The sequence below is a fragment of the Rhineura floridana genome, chromosome 2, assembly GCF_030035675.1.
Source record: "Rhineura floridana isolate rRhiFlo1 chromosome 2, rRhiFlo1.hap2, whole genome shotgun sequence".
Lineage (NCBI taxonomy): Eukaryota > Metazoa > Chordata > Lepidosauria > Squamata > Rhineuridae > Rhineura > Rhineura floridana.
The window spans coordinates 162,075,258-162,088,015 of record NC_084481.1 but is presented as its reverse complement, the minus strand read 5'-3'; the positions used below and the strand labels follow the sequence as shown (position 1 = coordinate 162,088,015).

The 12,758-nt window shown below is 41.9% G+C and overlaps 1 long non-coding RNA gene across 1 annotated transcript; it reads left to right on the top strand.

The window, feature by feature from the left end:
• Window positions 1-4,060: 4,060 nt before the first annotated feature.
• LOC133378353 (uncharacterized) lies at window positions 4,061-12,646 on the top strand. Its single transcript, XR_009760972.1, has 3 exons — window positions 4,061-4,143; window positions 11,442-11,597; window positions 11,737-12,646. It is a non-coding gene; the product is annotated as an uncharacterized LOC133378353 (long non-coding RNA).
• Window positions 12,647-12,758: the final 112 nt, after the last annotated feature.

Sequence of the window (12,758 nt, the reverse complement as noted above, 5' to 3'; positions counted from 1 at the left end):
AACTTGGCTCCAATATTCTTTAAGGACCACCTGAGCCTTTACATCCCAGCTTAATCACTGAGATCATCTAGAGGAGCACGTATAGTTGTTTCCTATGTCACAGAACCTGACTGGCCCCCACTAGGGCACATTTAGAGATGCCAGTCCCATGCTGTGCAACACTTTTCCAGCCAAGGTTCGGCAGGCATCCTTGCTCTTGACTTTCCGGCATCTCTTGAAGACCTTTTTATGACAACAGGCCTATGCAGCTCTTAAAACTATATTGATTAGCAAGTCATTTTAATGATTATTTGTACTGTTTTTCCTGGTGTTTTATTGTATACACATTGCTGTACACCATCCTATTTTATGAGATGGCGGGATATAAATACTTTTAGAAATAAATGAATAAATGACTTAAAGCACCATTTATATTCTGAAGCCTGCCATTAACTTGGCTGGGCAGGCTTTTGGTTGCTTTGTTTGGTCAAGTGCAGATACGTAACAAGCTGGCAATCCTCTTTGTGGAGAAACCAGCATGTGCCTGTCCCTTTCCATTCCTGCTACTAACATAACATGATATAACATAACCTGCTTTATAGGTTATGTGTGATTTACATGTGTACTCTCCACATGGAAATCACACTATAAGTCTGGTTCATGTGATATTTACGTCATCCTTCTGAAGGGAAAAAAACTTTACAAATTGCCCTGGATTGAATGGATCAAGCTGCCATTTGAGCACTTGCCTTACAAGGTACAAAGCACTCCTGCTGTTTCCTAGCTAGAATGTGATTCATTAGCCAGCTCTTGGGGAACTCCTCTTAGGGAATTGCGGCCCTTGGCTCCTTCTGGGAGGAAAGGCAGGATAGAAGTTTTATAAATAATAATAATAAAGCTTAATATATAGATAGCTGGAGTCTCAAAATGATATCAGAAAGGTTTCTCCACCTCAGCTTCGTAATCCCTTCAGCACTGTCCTTCTAGCCTACATCTAATATCTGCTTAGCTGATTGCCACTTTGTTCAGAACTGAGAACCATTATTTGTGGGATTCTTTCCTACACAGGGATTTGGATTTGTGAACAGGAATTAAATACAATGGGTGGAATACAACATTGCACAAGCAGACTTCCACTCATGCAATGTGCCTTCACCTTCCTCTTCCCTCACCCCCAGCCTGCTCCCAAAATCTGCTCTCAAGGGTCCCCTATCCTGTACCATTGGGTGCAACCCAAAGTAATGTAAGAGTTTAGAGTGCCCATGTTCAAAAAAGGAGCAGGGTTTCCAACCCTCTACTGTTGCCCTGTTCTAGTGTTATTTAGTGCACAGAAGTTCTGTAATAACTAAACAATCACACAACTGGGTATATGGAGCTGTATCCAGCTAAGTGTTACTCACAATAGACTCACTGAAATCAATAGATGTGACCAACTTAAATCCGTTGATTTCAGTGGGTCTGCTCTGAGTATGACTTAGTCTGATACAGCTTGTGAGTTGCATATACACTCACAGAGCCAATCTGATTTACGATGGTCATAACTTTTTCATGAGAATCTCTGTATAGGAAAAAGTAATGTGAGTCTCATGCCTGACAACAGGAAGTGAATCAAACTGCTTTTGTTCAGATAGTATTCTCTTCTGGAGGTTATTCAGATCAATTGATATCTTTACAGTGATTTTGTAGATATTTAATTAATTTAATTCAGCAGCACTTACATTTTTTATGCGAAGGTCATGCTAATGAGTAAGAAAATACTCTGAAGCTGTGTTTTTCTTTGTTCACATTGAACAAAGTTAGCTGCCCAGTTATAAAACTGCATAAATTCCCATTTTAGTTGGTTGTAATAAAGGGACTTGGGAGGTTTTCAAAATAAAAGTGGCAGATTAACTCTTAGCCATGCATTCTATTATAACCTCTTCTGCTGCTTAGTATATTTGGCGAGTTTCTTTCTGAGAAAAACATATTTATTTTGCATACAGAGAACTGGGAAATAGCACTCCAGAAGATAACATCATCCCTAATGTGAAATAAATGGTGACACTACCTCCCTGCTCCTACAGCACTGATGCAGCCTTAGTGGTGCATGTAGGGTCAAACTGCACATTACAGACAGCAAGACTGTATCTTTTCTGAGTTAAAAAAGAAATTAATTAAAGCAGCAGTAGGAGGCTGCAATCTTGAGTGAGGATCAGCAGGAAGAAGAGGGATATTTTTCCTGCTCAAGATTGTTCCCCAAGCTGAAGGGGAAGAGAAATTAGTACCCACATATTTCCCTGTTGAGTGAAAGGCACCCCACCTCTGTGTGTGTGTGTGTGTGTGTGTGTTGTGTGTGTGGGTGGAGAGAGGGAGAGAGGGAGAGAGAGAGACCATCACCCAGCCAGTTTTCTGCTGATACTTCCAACCTCAGAGGCCAATTTTGCTTTGAAATGAAATGAAATGCCACAGAAAAGATATGTGCAGATGTGCGTACCGTACAGTTTGGCCCTTTGAAGATCCAGTTAAGATTCTGACACACAGATAATGATAGCTTTATTCTACATACAGGCAGATGCTTTTCACTGAGACAACTACGTTAGACTCCATCTATGATCGATGATTTTTAGTTCTTTCTATCTTATATTTTGTGTATCATTGTATAGGCTTGTTATCAGTTATCCTGCCTACTACATGGAGTATTTTTCTTCAGGCATTATGTATTGTGCACATATTTTCCTCCACCACAGTAGCAGCAGTGGCCATCCTTTATGAATGCAAATACTAAAGGATAGCTTGTGGTTGTAGATAAGGGAAAGATGCAAGGCCTAGCACGATAAATCTTTCAACATTTACTGGCGATGCAGAATTGCACAAAGCAGACGGTGAAATGGGAAGAATCTGGATGCTCCACTTAGAAGCCTTCGGTTGTGGGTCACACTTTACTAATAATTAATTTATTAACAAATTGATACTCTGCAAATGTCAGTGATGTAACTCAAAATCCACATTTTGCACGCGAGTAGCAACAACCAATCTGGACTTTTACAGGCTATTTTTAAAATTGTCTGCAGGTAGTGAGCATTCTTCCTGATTTGTTTGCACAAAATTTGCAGGAAGGTTATACAATGTGATGTCAAGCAATTGTTAATCCCACACTTTCCTGTTATGTTCCATATCACAAAAAGTCAAGGGAGGGTTGTTGTGCAAGAACACCAAATCTATTTTAATTGCGCAACCTGAATTTGCTGGTATGCATGCAACTGAACTCCACCCAGAAAATAGCAACATTCTGGAAGTGCCCTCAATTGTTGCAAGGATCTTTCTAGTAACCAGGATAGCAGTTGGATAGAGGCTGGGCCAATAAGAAACTGGTTAGAAGTAGCCACCTTCCCCCAGTATTTTTGTTAGTGCACATGCACATGTTCATATTAGTAATCATGGAGGTCTTTAGTTTTTCTGTTAATTACATTGATCGCCCAGGAAGCTTAAGCCAACATACAAGCCCCCCCCCAATTTTATCCTCACAAAAAGCCTGTGAGGTAGATAAGGCTGAGAGAAAGTGACTGCTCAAAGTTACCCAGTGAGCTTTGCAGCTGAGGGGGGATTTGAACCTGGAACTCCATAGTTCTAATTTCACAGCCTAACCACAATGCCACACTGGCTCTCCAACAGCTTACCATGCTTTACAAAAGCTGCCCCGATTCTCCTACTGGTCAGGGGAGTGGGAGTACAATACGCAAAATGACAAGATGTAAAATAAACTATGTGTTTCAGAGAGAAACAATAATTTGATTTATTTCCCACCCGTCATCCCAGAGTGCATAATAAATATAGATTAACTTTCTGCACATGGAGTTTGCATGTTTTCCATTCAAAATGAAAATGTATGTAATCAGAATTCTGTGCATTTTAAGGTCCAAGGCAAACATGATTCCAAGAGTATTCTCATGTCCTTTATAGCCATTGGAAGTGCCCTTGAGGTGCATGCTGCAATGCCTGCTAAGCTTCAGATCTCTGCAAGTCAGGTTTTTCATATCTCACAAATGAGATCATTTTCCCTCTTAGGCACCTAGCATGGAAAGGCAGGGTATATTTAAGAAAGAAACACTTACTGCAATAGAAGAAAAAGTTGTATGCAGCTGGAGACACTGAAGCTGGAATTTGAACCTCAAAGAATGTTATGAGGTGAGACTCTTTTAGGACAGCAGTGGAGGCTGCTATGCTACCTTGCCAATGCTGCTAACTAGAAAGTGTACATTTGGGAGGACAGGCCTCCTGCACTTTTCATAATTGTGTAGAAGAGGGGACTTCAGCAAGTGTTGCTTGTCATGTAAGTGACACTTCCTGAATTTCCCTCTTCTACACAACCTCTTAAAGGTTCAGGAGCCCTGTCCCATTTTTCAGATGGCCACCTGAGTTTACTATAATGGATTGCAGGGATTTTGGTATGGCGTGGAGATAATGAAGTGCTTGTAGCAGAGACCAGAAAGGGGTTTAGGCCAGGCCTGGGATCCAAAGGACTGTTTGGGCACACCTAAAGGCTTAGCCATGTCCAGCAAGATTTTTGGATTTTGAGGCTAGTGTTCCCCAGCTGGCCAGGGCCTGCTCAGCTTGCCACAGCTGCACAAGCCAGCCCCTTCCTTGTCCGCAACTGCCAGCTGGGGGGCAATTGGGCTGCTTGGGACTATGCAGCTTGCCCACGGCTGCACAGGTGGCAGAGCATGTAACCCCTGAGCCACTCACCTTGGGGGTGATCTTTAGCTGGCCCTTGACACCCAGGAGACATGAGCAGGGATTTGAAGTCACAGACTCTGGACTCCCAGTCAGGCCTTTAAATGCAATCTGAACTGAATTCCCCCCCCCATTCCTATCTGCATGTAAAACGGAAGGTGTCACAGTCGGCTAGGGCTTCTCCTGCAGCCCCCTGTACCCCTAATGCCTATGACTGGGTGTTGGGAAGGGGGGGAGAGAGATGATTGCCTTCTGCTGTTGTTGAGTTAGGGAGCAGAACTGCTGTGAAGGTGAGGAGAAAAAAGCCAAAAGTAGAAAGGCAGAGGTAGGGATGGGAGAGACATTCAATTCAGTTCACATTTAAAGCCAAATCTATCAAATTTGCATTTTCCGAAACAATATAAGAACCCAAACATAGCCAGACCATGGTGTTCCCCGATCTCTACGTATAGATGTGAAAGTTGGACAGTGAAAAAAGCAGATAAGAGAAAAATCAATGCATTTGAAATGTGGTGTTGGAGAAGAGCTTTGCGGATACCATGGACTGCAAAAAAGACAAATAATTGGGTGTTAGAACAAATTTAACCAGAACTATCTTTAGAAGCTAAAATGATGAAACTGAAGTTATCCTACTTTGGACACATAATGAGAAGACATGAGTCACTAGAAAAGACAATAATGCTGGGAAAAACAGAAGGGAGTAGAAAAAGAGGAAGGCCAAACAAGAGATGGATTGATTCCATAAAGGAAGCCACAGACCTGAACGTACAAGATCTGAACAGGGTGGTTTATAACAGATGCTATTGGAGGTCGCTGATTCATAGGGTCGCCATAAATCGTAATTGTCTTGAAGGCACATAACAACAAAGTAACACAGAGATCACACATGTGACAAAGTCAAAGCCTTTATTGATCAGTACCTGGGATAGAGGACATCCTGAAAGAAAAAGGCACATGTGTAAAGTTTGCCAACCAGTCGTAATTGACTTGAAGGCACATAATAACAACAAACACAGCCATCCTTCAAAATTTGTACTTATCTGAATTTTGCAATGCAGTTCTCCAAAATGAATATATTAGGGGGAAATGTGCATGAAACTGGATTTATCAATGAAGATACCATAAAATGCATTAGGAGAAATTGCTCGCAGAAATGAGTACATGAGTCAAAACTGCATATAAAAATGTGCTTATTAGGAGAAATTAGAACTAAAATGCTGAAGGATTTTAATGCAGATTTTCTTAAAAATCACAACTCTGCAGAAATGTGAACTGAATTTAAGATTGGAAAAATGAGAAACGGAGAGAACCAAAATTGACAGATCCTTCCACCGCTAGCCAGAGGAAAGGTAGAAGAGGCAGAGGCCTGGAAAAAAGAAGCACGATGTCCAAGAAAGGGGGGGGGGACAACTCCCGCACAGGATCTATAAACAGCAGATGCTGTCAGCCAGGCAGCCACTGTAAGCAGAGGGAGCACTGGAAATAACTACAGAGCCAAAGGGAGCCATTAAGTGTTGAGTGTAAAAGAGGCTGCATTTCACTAACTGATTGAATTAGTCAGCCAAAGCTTTTGTTGCAGGTCTTCAATGAATATTTATGATTTATTGCTGGTGTTGAAAGATTATATATTATTTAAGCCAGATTTTGAGTTGGTCCAAAGCCAGGTTTAAGGAGAGGCAGTGTGTGTTTGTTATACATACGCAGCCAGTGATGGCTTGCACCATGTTTTCTTCCCACAAATTCCTGCCTGTATTATGCTCAAGAGAGGTGTGACTGACATTTCTTCAAGCGACAACAATAAAAATATTTTGCTCAGAAGGGATAGGAAGCCAATGTCGTCATCATGTTTACTGTCCATGGGGAGGGGGGAGGGGGAGGAGAAAGGAGATGGACCAGGATTGCACCAATATATGGATCCTCTGTCTCACACAACTTGAAACCTGTTTCAATTTATTCTCCCTTGGGGTGCCACAGCGCCGTGAGAGCAGCTGGTCTGAGCTGTTGTCAAATATTTTGGCAAGATAGTAAGAAGCAGCATATGGCCCCTTACATACCCTCTCCCTGCCTGACCCTGAGCATCACTTAGCGTGTTCTGTATAATTTATGTCCTTAGCTGTTTTTCTACACACATTAAGATTTGCCTCTCCTTTGATTAAACACACACACACACACACACCAACCATAAAACCTAATCCTAACCGAGTTTATCCAGGAGTACACCTCTATTTGATTTAGTTGGGATTTGTTTTCAGGTAAATATGTTTGGGACTGTAGCCTTTGCGGCATAAAAGCAAAACCCCAAACAAAGCAAAAACCAGCCTTCACGCTCAGCTTTTCTAAAGCTTGATGCCTTTATATTAAGGCCTAACCGTGCTCTTTGGTATTGTTGCTATAGTAACCCAACAGTTATCCCTTATTTCCAAATATATTCACACAGTTCCTCTTAAACACTTCTCCACCACCACCACCATCCTGCAATTCTCTATTGGAATCCACTTGTCTAGCATTTGTTCTAAATCAAATTCAGAGCAGTACAAACACCCTTAACAAGTGTATGAAATTTATTTGTTTATTTATTAGATTTATATCCCGCCCTTCCTCCCAGTAGGAGCCCAGGGCAGCTTGTACTGATTTTGTTATTTTTATAATGCTGTTTAGTGCTCCATATTTTTTTCCCAACCTCTTTGTACACTCAAGAAAGAAACCATTTTCTGAAGCAAACCTGATACCAGACTGCTTTGGCTTAGCTGTGTAAATGAAATACTGTTGAAAGCTGCTGATTTTGAATTCTCAATGTCTCTTTTAAGGTGTCCCAATGGGATTCTTCCCTATACAACCTTGCCAGTGTACGTGTAAAGATCCTGACCTTAATTGGGGAGGTCAGTCTCTCCAATACATTTCCTAGTGCTGATATCACATAGAAAAGAATTCATTGTCATAAAACTGAGAAAATCACAAATATGTATGTAATTATTTAGTATAAAAACAGATACACAAAAAGAAACTGTACTCCAAACTAACACAAACCAACCAAGCCCTGATTTGATGTACATTTACATCAGAGAGATCCACTTTGTGCTTGTAAGGGTTTTAGCAACAAAGCTCATAGAGGTGACATCTTTATATGAATTCACACAGCCTGATCAACTAGCTAACAATACCCCTCCTCCACAACAGAATAGACCAAGGATGGGGAATACTTCTTCTGTTAGGACCACATTCCCTTGGTTTAATCTGTTAGGGCTGAATGCCAGCAGTGGTCAGGACCAGAAATGTGTTCCCCCCTCCTTACTACCTACTTGACTTTAGGCTGAAGGCTGCATGCAGCCCTGATGCTTCAGGCTGCCCAGGGCTAATTGCACTTCCTGATAGAGACTCTCAGAATAACCCAGTGGGCTCCTCTACAAACCTAGCCTCATCAAGCCATGCTCTGATAACCTTGTGTTTGAACTACTACAATGTGTTCTACCCTTGAAGCGGGGCAGCACATTGGGATCATATGTCACCAATCCATAAAATACTGCAATGACTGCTTGTGAGCTACCAGTTCAACTGTAATTCAAGGCATTCGTACTGGCATACAAGGCCCTGACCAGCTCAGGACCCAAGCTGTTGTTAAAGGATCACCTCCCTCAGTACCTCCTGGCCTCTGCTGTGGGATCTGTGGAGGAGACCTTGCTTATGATCCCTCCAGTGGGGTGTTCCAGAGGGCACTTCTCAATAGCGATGCCCTGATTATGGAATTTCCTCCCCAAGGAAGTATGTTTGTCCCCTTTCCTCGTGGCCTTTAGATGTCAACTGAAGACATGCTTGTTCACCTTGGTGTTTGGGAGAGAAATGTCCTAGGAACCGCCCAGAGAGCTTCGGCTATGGGGCGGTATAGAAATTTAATAAATAAATAAATAGGAACTCAGCAGTTGTAGTATGGTATTGTAGTTTTCAAGTTAGGCTCTGTTGTGTATAATGTTTGCATTACTTTGAATTCAGTGTTTTGGGTTGAATGTATTTTAATGATGTTGTACACTATCCTGGGATCCCAATTCAGAGGAAGGGTGGTATAGAAATAAATTAACTATAATCAACAATAATACATGCTCCCCAAGGGATTGTACTCTGCTGCATCATTTCTGAAGCAACTTCTCATACTCTCAAGGAAGCTGATACCAGTAAGCAGGAGACTTTAAGGAGTTCCTACATGGGCCTTAAACTTGAGGGAGCTTGGCTCATGCTGCCTGGCCTTGCATGATAATCTCAACAGGCACAATATCCTTCCTTCTACAGTTGCAATCTAGCTTTTCTTGCTTTCTCTTTTTGCCTTATTTATAGGTCTGTTTATATGTAACTGCATTAACGGCCCAAGAAAATTGCATCTACATAATCTTGCAGTGCAGTGCAAACACCGCATGTCAGAGATACACATGCAATTATATGTGTATCAGATATTACATGTCAGTGATCCATACAAAAAACTATAGCAGATTAGACGGTAAAATACAGTAGGGCCCCATTCATATGGCGGGTTACGTTCCGGACCCCCGCTGTATATTGAAAACTGCTATAAAGCGGAACTCATTGAATAGAATGGCGCGCAATGCCATAAAACCGCCATAAAAGTGGAACAAGCGCTGTATTAGTGGGGCTTTAGTCTAATTGTGTCTAATTGAGACCACTGTATTAACAAATCGCCGTAAAGCGAAGCGCCTTAAAGTGGGGCCCTACTGTAAATCCACACAACCCTTGATGGCCAACCAGACAAGCATCACTATGCTATTTGTTCATTCACTCATTCATTCTCTCTCTCTCTTGTCCTACCGTTCCTCTAAAGAGCTCAGGGGACCAAGGCCAGCCTTAGGGATGGGCAAGCTCGGTGCTGAGCTGAGAGAGGGCACCAAGCTGAGTGGAGGGGGGGGTGCATAACTGAGCTCAGTGGCTGTGGTTTTTTTAATGTACTGTCTCCAGTGAGCTAAGGTGGCAAAAGGTAAATGTCTGTAACCTTTTTTTCAAGGTTCTACAGGTTGTTTGGGTACTAACTACAAAAATGATCTTCCTTCAATTAGCTTTAAGGTGTGTTTCTTTTTCAGTTTGTGCTTGATGTTATTTGAGCTAGGTAAAAATAAGTGGAACACAGCTTTACTTTGAGGCAATGTTACCAAGCACTTTGCACTTCAAATACTATAAACACTATAAAATAAAGCTGCAAGAGGTCAGTTGGATATCTGTTTTGTTTATAATTATTCTTAATTATTTTTAAAGATAAAAATAATGGATATGCTAAAATAAATAATGGTTACAATATGATAGGAAATGCTAGAAAAATAATAATAAAAGTAAAACTTGCCGTGTTGCATAGTGTCCTGCCACTGCTCAGAATGTGGCTTTTCAAACTTTGGCTTGCACAAACTGTAGCACAGTGGCTGAGAGATCAAGGTTTTGAAGAAGAAGAAGCTACAGCCTGAGAGACTATAATGTAGGGTGATGCTGTCCCTTTAAGACTAGTTATACCACTCCAATGGAGGGCCTACTTCTTGTAGCTGAGGAGGGAGTGTTGGAGCTCACAGAGGAGAGCTTGCACATACACACACAATGGTTTCTGCTACAAGCAGACTGGGCAAGGAGGAACTGCAGGCAAGAACTCTCACATGTAGCCCGTGAATGCAATAATTCTTGCATGTGGCCCCCAGCTTTGTGCATATATGCATGGTTCCTTGTAGGGGGCAGTGCCCCCAACATCACACCTGCACCAGGCTCCATAAACTCTCTGTGTGACCCTGCAAAGCTGACAGGGGGGCACCAAAGGCACTCCTCACCCAAGGCACTATTTATCCTAGGGCCAATCCTGCAGAGGAGCATACATAGATCTCCTTCATCCATTCTGACCTCACGACAACTCTGTGAAGTAGATTAGATGGAGAGTTAGTCTCTGGGCGAAGATCACTCAGTGAACTTTGTGGCTGAGGGTTTGAACCATGGTCTCCCTGATCCTATCCCAACACCCTAACCATTATACCACACTGGCACCCTTGTCCAGTTGCCTCATCAAGAATAAAATAGTGACTGGTGCTTTGAACTGAATTAAATTCACATGTAGCCAAGCTAAGGTTTCCTTCACAGCTAAAAAGAGGATAGGATTAGCAACAGAGGAAAATCTATGTACAGAATCAATACAAAATCTTAGAGAACATGAGATAAACAGAGGGCTGAGCTAGAGACCACAGATGAGACCCATTAAGTATGACAGACACAAATGCATGAGTCAATGATTGATTTTTAAAGGGGGAGCTTCCCCAGGGATTTCACATGCACTTGTGGATTGAAAAGCATTCTGCTAAGAGCCATCATCCCAACAGCCTCAGCTGGATGTTGGAAATGAGTGGGTGGGATTTGTTACAACACTGTCAAAAATGGGGGGGGATACACCTGAATAGCCCTTCCAAAAAGGCCTAATAATTATTTCCAGTGCAAATAAATAATATCTCATCTCCTTTAAATTTTAAGACAGGAATGCATTTAGAAAGAAACGGTCATTTATCTAAAATTAAATTTCATATCTAATTGCATCATATCCCATGACAGGCAATCATAACGCAACATAGTTTGGCTGGATCATCACTCAGGAAGAGTGCACAGGGGGCAAAAATAACTTTGTGTCATTTGGTTGTCCAAACTGAAATGTTGTGGCAATGCTATAACGAGTGGGCTACATAGCAGACACAGGAAGACAAAGTATCTTTCTAACTTGAATTTTCCTACAGAACTGAGAGATGAGAAGATCAAGAACTTGATTAGCAGGAGGAAATACAATGCAACGAAATACAATATATGTTTAGGAGTTTGTATGGGGCCCATTCACCAGCAATCAGGATTCAACTGGGGCCTTCTACACATGGGAGCATTATTTCATACTAAAGGTAAAAGTAAAGGTGTCCCTGCACTTATAGTGTGAGTCGTTTCCGACTCTTAGGGTGACATCTTGCGACGTTTACTAGGCAGACCGTATATATGGGGTGGGATTGCCAGTTCCATCACCAGTCTTTCTTTACCCTCCAGCATATGCCGGGTAATCATTTTACCAACCACGGATGGATGGAAGGCTGAGTGGACCTCGACCCCTTTTACCGGAGATTCGACTTCCTCCTTCCATTGGAATCGAACTCCGTCCGTGAGCAGAGCTTCGACTGCGTTACTGCCGCTTACCACTCTGTGCCACGGAGGATCCCTACTTCATACTAAAGATGCTGTTTTTACCTTTTTTTTAGTTTGCACCATCCACAGTAAGGGCTCAATGCCTGCTGTAAACAAGGTATTTTCTATTCACACTGAGGGGAAGGATCAATCATGCAGTTTCCTAGTGACCATGCTCTCTAATTTAACATTTCCACTCCCTCTGGTTGATTGACAAGCATGCTCAGTTCGTCCTACCACTTGCAGTAGGTTCCATTAAAAAACCCAGAAGTGTGATTATTAGTATTTTCACTTGTACAATACAGCTGAAATACAAATCTTTGTTTGAGCAGTATTGCGCTTTTGTGTTGCGCTTTATAAGGAAAAGAAAAATAACTGCACAGTTTGCAGCAACATAAAAAAGGCCAGCAGAAAGGAGGAGAGCAGCTGGTTGCTTGTCAGCCCACAGAAAATGAAATGAAAGAAGAGAGTAGAAGATAATGGGTGAGGAGAGGGGAGTGATTGACACAGTGACCTAAAAGCATTGGAGCAAAGCATCTGCAAGCACTAGAGATAAGGAATGAAGACTTTTCCACCTCTCTTCTCATATTATCAGTGGATTGGGTTACTACAGATTTACAGGGGGGAATGGCACCACAGCTTTTGTTTGCCGGTAACATCATATGAACTATGCAAATTTAAAGGAGATGTGAGTAACACCAAACATACAGTAAACCACCGTGTAGATGAGCCCTGGAACAATTAGAACTTGGCTCTAATGAATATTATAGACTTTCCCCTTCCTTTAGTCAATATTAATAGTTCCTTCATTAACCACCCACATCTCACGCAAGATGGTGAGATGAATATATATACCTGGATCAGAGCTTGGAAAAGTTACTTTTTTG